The sequence below is a fragment of the Rhipicephalus microplus genome, chromosome 9 (assembly GCF_043290135.1).
Source record: "Rhipicephalus microplus isolate Deutch F79 chromosome 9, USDA_Rmic, whole genome shotgun sequence".
In the NCBI taxonomy this organism is placed as follows: Eukaryota; Metazoa; Arthropoda; class Arachnida; order Ixodida; family Ixodidae; genus Rhipicephalus; species Rhipicephalus microplus.
This window is the reverse complement of record NC_134708.1, coordinates 37148361-37157459: the sequence shown is the minus strand read 5'-3', so window position 1 is coordinate 37157459 and position 9099 is coordinate 37148361. Positions and strand designations below refer to the sequence as shown.

General features: G+C 42.8%; 1 pseudogene; it reads right to left on the bottom strand.

Moving 5' to 3' along the window:
* LOC142772226 (uncharacterized) overlaps positions 1-8775 on the bottom strand; it is a 77354-nt pseudogene extending 68579 nt beyond the window's left edge.
* Between the last annotated feature and the right edge of the window lie 324 nt (positions 8776-9099).

Below are 9099 nucleotides of genomic sequence, written 5' to 3'. Positions count from 1 at the left end.
GTGTTTCAGTCCGTTCGTCCGTTCATATGTCTAGAGAAAACTCCAAGCACAGCCATCTCACATCTTTTCATCATGTATTCATCATAATCAAGTGCCCCCATCCAGCAGACATTGTAAGGACCGCTATTTCGGGTATGGGCCACTGGTGGTTACGTACTACGAGGAACGCACAAGCCACGCCATAAGGAGCTTCGCCCCTAAAACCTACCTGACGAGTTTATTGTGCTTTGTGAAAGGCAGTAAATACTCGTGTTTTTATGTCCGGGCCTTGAGGCTTTCCATCTCTAGGCTTGAAAGTATTCGCCGTAGCTTGTTTTCGAATTATTTTAAAATACAAGAAAAAAAACTTTCGCCCTGATATAATACCGAGTGCCTTGGATCAAGCCGTGTAAGGTTGACCTCTTTAGTGAGAGTGCGTCACAACTCACGCATAACGGAAGTTTCACGAGGGCGCAGGCGAACGGCACTCACCGGAGATGGTCTTGACGAGGATCTCGACGCGGGCGCGGTCTTGTTGCTTGGGGGAGCCACCGTCTTCAGCGATGACCGTGAATGCGATTGTGGAGTCCGGCACGTCCGCGAGGCTTCGGTTGAGCATCACTTCGCCCGTGATGCCGTCCAGTGCGAGGTACCTGGGCGAACAGCGTGGACGGGTTTACAGATAACGGTACAGCTAGCGCTCGCGTTCCTCTAGGCAAGTATGCGTCTTTGAACTATCGGGTGGAGCGATGTGAGGGTTTCTCTATCAAACACATTATTCGTTTCTAAAGCATGTCCCCCTAGCATATAACTGTAACATTTCAATGTTAAGCAACGCCTGTACTTTTCATCAGCGTAATTTCAAATCATCAAAATTTACATCAGAGGCAACCTTCGACGGCCACTTTGCCAGCGACTTGACGCAGTGATTTTTTGTAAAATAGCGTTTACCAGACATGATATTGCAAATTCTTAGATAGTGTTTTAACTCGTGCGATATAGTATCTACCCATAACCTCATGAACGGATACTCTGGTTTTGGAAACACTAGTGATATTCCCACTCTTGTTAATATTTCTTATTTTTATAACTATTTCATTCAAATATTCATTACTGAAACTAATTGCGGATACATTTATTTCGGTGTTTGCCGAACGAACAATTTTTTTTGTTATCTTGGCATACTACTCAGTGGCAGGGCAAGAGGCAGAATTCTCTCATTTACTGTTCTGTATCAACTTAATTTTATTTAACCTTTACGAAAGTTCTCTACCATTACTGTCGATACACAAACATACATTAACAAGTGCACAACATATTCGGAACAAAAAATAAGTATAAATGAACTGATTGAGTCTTTCCAGCGCACTCTAAAACACGTACAAAGAATTTTTAAATCTTTTTTCTTGGCCTTATAGACTATGTTTCGAACTAGGTCGGCTGTCATCTCGAGATTGCATCTCTTTGTTCTGATAAATATACTTCTTTGAAGTCATGGGGGATTTTTACGAGCTTGTGTATACCACATTTATTGCATATACCCCCTCTGCATTTACCCAGCATGCCTAACGATCATCATATTCATCATCATCATCTTGATCATTATTAGCCAGGCTACGCCCATTTCAGGACAAATGTCTCTCCTGTGTTCCGCCAATCAACCCTGTTTTTTGCGTTTTACTAACACATTATACCTGCGAACGAATACACCGTCAAGGCGCAGCTTTGTTGCGCGCAGCTTGTGGCTCCTGCGAAACACTTGAGCATGTCGTAGTGCACTGTCCCACATTTGCTACGCAGCAGTCTTTGCTGATTAAGAAATATAAATTCCTAGGACTTAAGTGCGCGACCCTAGACGACTACCTCTTTCCTAGTGGTTGTGCTTCCCGACGCGACCAGGCCCACCGAGCTATCCTTACATTTATGAACCAAACGTACCAGGCCACTCGTTTAGAGACGTTTTTTTAATTATTTTTATTTATGTTTTTTACTCATACTCGTCAAAGTATTCGTCATTTTTTTCATTCCTCATCTTTTTTCCTCTTTCTCCCCTCTAATCTTAGTTTTCTTTGTTTCTTCCCTCCTCCCGAAAAAGTGATCAGGTGTTGTGCCCCTTCAGGTGGCAGTTGCTAGTTTGCTCTCTCCCTCTTTCCTCTGTGTCCTTGTGTATCAGTGTATGCAAATATAATATTATTTTTGAATTGAATTGATTATTTTCAACATAATACATATCGAGGGACGGTACGGCTTAAGGCAGAATCAACTGCCTGTCAATGGCGCTACCACCCAAGCACCCTCCAACAGGGTTGTGACTATCATTAAGAAATTATACACCAGAAAGCGGAAACTGTGCACTCAAATAAAAATACAAACATGAAATACCGCGGTTTGCAAGGGATGGCGTCATACATACAGGAATAGTACAATTGAATTTTTTAAAATAATGCAACAGGTCATAAGCCACATGATGTTAGAGGTCGTACTTGTACTATCAAGGCACGCAAGACAACAAGTATGATTTAACAGCACGTTTAAACAGGGATGTTGATGTAACTTAGTACACATTGCTAAATATTTGCGGATGTTAGTTTTAGATATTAGGGATCTTGTATTTAAGTTGTTTATGCCGTATTTTGTTCTGCAAAGCGGAACTTCGAAGTGGCTATGTCGCAAGCCATATGGATTGTGGTTGGTCAAGTAGATGTGTGCAAACATAGATTCACTTTGTCGCATCTTTCTGTGTATGTATGTAACAAGTTTGAGGTTGTATAGCTGATCCACTTTTAACATCTCATTTTTCAAAAAAAAAACGGCGCTATATGGTCAAGCCATGCAAGGTTTTCTATGTGTCGAACACCTTGTTGTTGGAAGACTGTCAGCCTACATAAGTTTGTTTTGCTTGGTGTACCAGAGACTAAGAGTCAGCAATATAGTTGAGAATGTATGAGTGTATAGTATGTTTCAGCCAAGTCGGAACCAGATGCTGGATATTATTAAACACTTGACTGGACCTGGAGATTGAATTGGATGTATGCAATTTGTTTACGTGATGAGTCCAGTTCCAATGTTCTTCGAACAACGCTCCCAGAAACTTAAATACAGATACCCGTTCAATAGCGCAAGCATGAAAACTAAGAGATTAATAATAATGACCTTACCCCAACGAGAAAGAACAAAAGAAACAAAAAAACAGACCCATAATTCCCGCACATTACCTGTATCACCAACTTCTAAGCAAACATTTTTTTTCGCCTTCGAGTGCCAATTATTCGGAAAAATATATTCAAAGGGCAGATACATATCATATGATGGCACGGGGACGGTTGAGAGCTCACTTTTAGGCCAATAAAATCACCTAGATATCCGGGAAACATTATTTTCTTTAGAAACAGTGACTGAAAGTCAAGTCACCTGAGCGCCCTCGTAGACTCCGGCCCGGCTTCGAGGCGGTAGTAGACCTCGGCGTTGTATGGCACCGGGTCCGGGTCATGGGCGCGAACCTGGAGTACCCGGTATCCGGGCCTGGTACGGGTCTGGTGCACCTCAGAGCGGTACACGGGATGCTCAAACCGGGGCGGGTACTGATTGGGCACTGTCACCTCGATCTGCATCGTCTTCACCTCGGTGACACCCTGACTCACGGCTGCCACGATGACCTGAGAAAAAAAAAAGACCATCAGACAGAGAGTCGGTCTTAACCCTTTGACACGCTGTGTCCAAAGTTTTGTGCATCACTCTATTTTATTAATTGTATCAACTGGTTTTTAGAGTACCGGCACAATACTGAAAGTGGAACAGCACAAAGGCCGCCGTCTTATTCAGGATTACGTCGCTCTATGCACGATTTTTACTTTAAAAGCCTGCTCGTGCTTAGTTGAAAAACAAAGGACATTAGCTACAACTCAGCAAAGAGAAAACCGGCCGGGGCAATTGCCTGCGAATTATGCAAGGCTAGATCCGCCGACTACCTACAACATCCTCAACCTCAACCCTTACCTCAACAAAGGGCGAGTTCAATCAAGCTTTTGAAGAATTGAATTTGCTACATAATAAATTTGTTTTCGCCCAAGTTTATTTTGCAGCGCACTGCTGCGTATACTCAGTCTGCTCAAGACATTGCCACGTTCGACGTGTCATTTTACTTGCCGTTTTCTGTAAGCCATGTGAAATGTTACAATTGTTTAGTGCTGAGAATGTACGCAACCGAAAATCAATTTGCACAACATTCATAGCATGAAATTTTGACTTTGTTTATGCAGAAAAGGTCATCACTGACTTCAGAAGAAATATATATTTAATTACCACCTAATTATAATAAGTATTCTAACACATATTGTTTAACATATTGTGACGTTATTTTTGATGCAATGAACTACAAGGTGCCTTCAAATTATTTCTATCGATTAGACACACTTAGACACACCGTTCTTCGCAGGTGGCGTCTGAAAGAGTGAGAGTACCCCTGAACAGCCCACGAAAATGCGAAGAATAAGTGCGTTATTGGCTTCTATCACTAGCTTAACCAGGCGACGGCACAAGCAACCCCCCCCCCCCCCGGAACAATGTTTCGCCATCGCATATGGCATATATAGCACACAATTGCACCCGGTCTTATCTTGTGCCTGCCCGGCTTCCAATCTAAATCAAATAGAACCCCCCCCCCCTCCCTCAAAAAAAAAAAATTGTGCTTTGGCCTCTGTCTTCTAGTGCTAGCCATCTTTTCGGTTCGATTCGAGATACCAGAAGTCTGAGTCTGTTGACACGACGTCAGGAGGAAATAAGCTCTAGATTGGCTCATATACGAGACATATCAGGTGTCTCAATCGCCCCCTACTTTCGTTTGGATTTTAATCAGACGACCACCCCATCTAATCGGGTGTATATTGCACGTGATCCGATTATTGCCCTTTAATTTATGCGCTTTTACTGCGCAAAGGTGTATGACAGTGTATAGCCGAAAAACACGAAATCTTGATTGACTAAACGTATACAACTAACAATGTTCAGGTAATCTTGCAATAAATAGGTAACGAGGAGGATTTAGCTCTCATAAGAAGGGCATGCAGTGATGTTAAAAAGGCTGCTTTTTCGCCTTGGAACTCAAAGTGGTTTTGTTACCCTTTAACATGACGTCATAAAATTTCACTTGGGCACCTCATTACGTTAGTGCTGACTGCTGTTATCAAATACTCTATGCAACGCATTTATGTTTAATTGTTCGATATCTTACGCTACAAAATGTTGAACAACATATATACCGATTTTTCGGTGCTCCATACTTTGTGACCGTATCGGCATTGGCTAAGACCACCCATGTGCGCTGGTTAGTACGACAACGTGACAAATCACTTTTGTGTGGACACAGAACTGATCAGTTATTGATTGATTGATGTGTGGGGTTTAACGTCCCAAAACCATCATATGATAATTAGAGACGCCGTAGTGGAAGACTCCTGAAATTTCGACCACCTGGGGTTCTTTAACGTGCACCCAAATCTGAGCACACGGGCCTACAACATTTCCGCCTCCATCGGAAATGCAGCCGCCGCAGCTGGGATTCGATACCGCGACCTGCGGGTCAGCAGCCGAGCACATTAGACACAGACCACCACGGCGGGGCCAAAATGTTGAACAACATATATACCGATTTTCTGGTGTTCCAGACTTTGTGACCGTATCGGCATTCGCTAAGACCACCCATGTGCGCTGGTTAGTACGACAACGTGACAAATAACTTTGGTGTGGACGCAAAATTGATCAGTTATTCCATGGCGACTCTTCGCGTTAGTCTAGTTAACCATGTGCCGTAATTTGTTTCCATTTGTTTCCATTTGGACTCTTGCAATGAGATATTTAGTGAATGTGTCGGCAGCGGGAGCCGTAGTGGTGATTAGCCATTGCACAACTGGGCTATTCTCAAAGCTGCGCAGCTGTCACCGATGGCCTTCACCCGTAAGGGCAGGCTAATAAATCAGAATCAATGTTTTCATTGTATGCCTCACGCGATTACAGTGATTTTTCGTTCTTAACAACGTTTTAATTTGAAAAACTATAGCCAGGTAAATATAATAGAATTCATGCTTCCTACACTTACCCATTTAGACCGTAGTATTATCCTTAACAATGCGTTAACTCCCTATACTGCTAATGGCAGATGTGCTCTGTGATAGCACATTATTACCGCTACCACCACTATTACGCAAGATGTCCAGCGTAAGCGACACACAACAACAAAAATTAACGGACAGTTCTTCGTTTTGTTTGAGCTGGCAATCATCGTTATAGTCACACTCGCCCAATTGGCTACTTTATTACCACCGTGCCCCCCCCCCCCCCGTCATTTACCTCGTACTTATCGCCGACCTTGCGGGTGATGGGTCGCGCCGTGGTCAGGTTTCCCGTCACGTGATTCAGATGGAAGAAGGTGGAGTCCTTGACATCCAAGAGGCTGTAGGCGACGGGCTTCCCAGGCGCTGATTCGTCAAGCGCTCGCACGGTGGTCACGTGTACACCCACTGGGGCGCTCTCATGGACTCGAGGGTCGTGAAACGGCGACCAAAACACCAGGACGCCTGATACAAGAAGGGAAAAAAAGGATAGAGGAGAAGACATGAAAGGAAGAAGCCAATTGTAGGTGGGCGCACAGTCATCACACATTGTAATTTAATAGGAAGTCTATTAAAGATATGTGAAAGTAGCATAGCATTCTTCAAGCATGTGCAGCAATATTGTGTGTTTAAAAAAAAAAAGTGGTTGACGATTTAGAGCACTTGGTACTCTACTATGAGAGAGCTTAAAGCCGTCTCGTGGGCCTTGCTAAAAGCAAGGAGGTTATTTCTGCAAATATTTCTTTATGGGTAACAAAAAATAAAATTCTTCCAGAAAGAGAAGACTGAATAAAAACGCAAAAGCCAACCATCTTGCTCTAGAAATTATTTGACTACTTAGGACATCACAGATGCTTACGGTATGTATAAGTATACAATCTGACAACTCTGATTTGATATCCTCGGGAATAGCGATCTCTTAAGCAAATTTCTCGTAATCTCCATCAACAGAGTGTCGGTTGATGGCCCCTATGTGTTTTTTTACAATTCCAGTGACTAAAAATGCAACTGTGATATATCTATTTTGTGGTTTTTTTTGTAGGTCTTTCTATAAGCGATTAGTTACATACCAGCCTCCTCGTTGATTTTACTAAGCACAATGCAATCAAAACCATAATACTGATTAGTAGAAGTCGTGCATTATGCAGTGAATGTACTTCTGGCTTTCCAAAGAAGAGGGGGAGGGGCTCCGTCCCTCCGGCAACCCTTGCTGGTCTTAATCAGTGGGGCGTGGACGTACGTATCCTATTATGACTAAGATCGGCAGACGACTCATACCTTTGTGCGAGCTGTGTTAGCAATGTTTAGGGCGTGTTAGGTGACAGAGGGTACGGAAAGTCACTTCGCTTTTTGCATCGGCCGCGTTCTCCAACGCCAGCGTTTTGGTGAGCCCCGCCACATGGAATGCTAAGGCCTGAGCTGCTAGCCTTACTTCTTATAACGTTCTTTTCTTTTATTCGCATTTATTGCTTTGTATGTGTAGCGTTAACAATGCGTACTTTTCAATAAAACGATAGATATTCCGAACGTCGCTTCACTCTACGCAGCAGCCACGACCTCTCATGGCAATTTCTTTTTGTTGCGTCACGCGAGGGCAAATGCTAAAAAACTGCGATATCCGATACTTACCTTTTACAAGATTCGCCTTTGTTGCTACCACACGCTGATTCACCTTTGCGGCGAAACTGCTTTTTCTATTTAAAAGCTTTACCACATGATGGGGCAGAAGGTGGGACAAATTGTTGACTCAAAAAATAACAACGCCACATAATTTAAGCATTGAACAAGAAAAGCTTCAAGTTTAACTGTGAGCGCTATCACACGAAAGACAAGTACTACAAGAGCGCAGTCTTGTTCAAAGTTACGCAATCAGTAGAAGCAAGCGCTTGCGACACCAACTCTAAAAGCGAGTACACGGAGGAGTAAGGCCGCAACGCCTCGAAAACAGCCAGTGAAATGGATCAATAATGCACGTGAGCTGCATTGCTCAGCTTGGGACGAAAAGAGTGGTGAGGCTCTTTCAGGGGAGCTTTGAACGAATTTTCGGAAGGCACCAACCATGAACAAAAAGAAAAAAAGAAGCTGACTTTGAAAGAAGTGCTCGAATAGCAGTAGCAATACTTCTTTAATTATTTATTTTTGTTACCCTCAATCACCGAATTATTACAGAGGGGAGCGGATGACAAAATGACAAATGCAAAACAACAAAACAAAACGTGCTATATATGAACAATACTAAAGCAAAATAACATCTCTATTCAGTGAAATGGAACAAAAGTGAAACGTAACAAAAAAATAGAAATAAGAGAATCAAAAAGAGAAAAAAGTGAATGTGGTAGGTTATACAGTACTCGCAAAAATGTAAAATAAAGAAAGTCACGCAAAAATTTTTAAAAAGATCAAGAACTTGCTGGAAAACGACGGCATCTAGACGCGTGTAGATGGAAAGACGTGGAGAGGGGAAATAGATTGGATGATTAGGAAGAGCTATCGGGAAGTAGGTATTCTCCGTGTTCTAATGAAGTTGTGTGAGAGCCTGGCAACCTGACAAATGGAAGGAAGGAAAGGCCAGGGAATGCGCGTTTCACAGCAAACCATACAGGCACCACGTGTAGATGGACAAAGCAACGTTCTCCAGCAAGTAGTGATGAGGTGTAGAAAAGTGTTTCTGCACTGTGCGGCCAAGCATCCTGGATCCAGCTGACATAAAAGATCACACTGAATTTCACAGGAAAACAGAAAAAAATACCATTGCAAAAATTGCTGTCCTGTGGTGAGTGCAGCACCATTTTGATGATTCTCTCAACATTTGTCAACCACCTGCAATGAATACGTTGTTAAGGCTCAACTTTGGGAAACTTTATGTACTGCAGGTTTCTTTATACTGTTGTTTCAATGGAGGAAGAAAAGAAAGCTGAAAAAACGACGGAAGAAAAGTTTGGGGGTTTGTTTTTTCGCCCGACACAGAGTTGAGGAGGAAGAAAATTTAGGCGGAAAGACAGGGAGGTTAGCC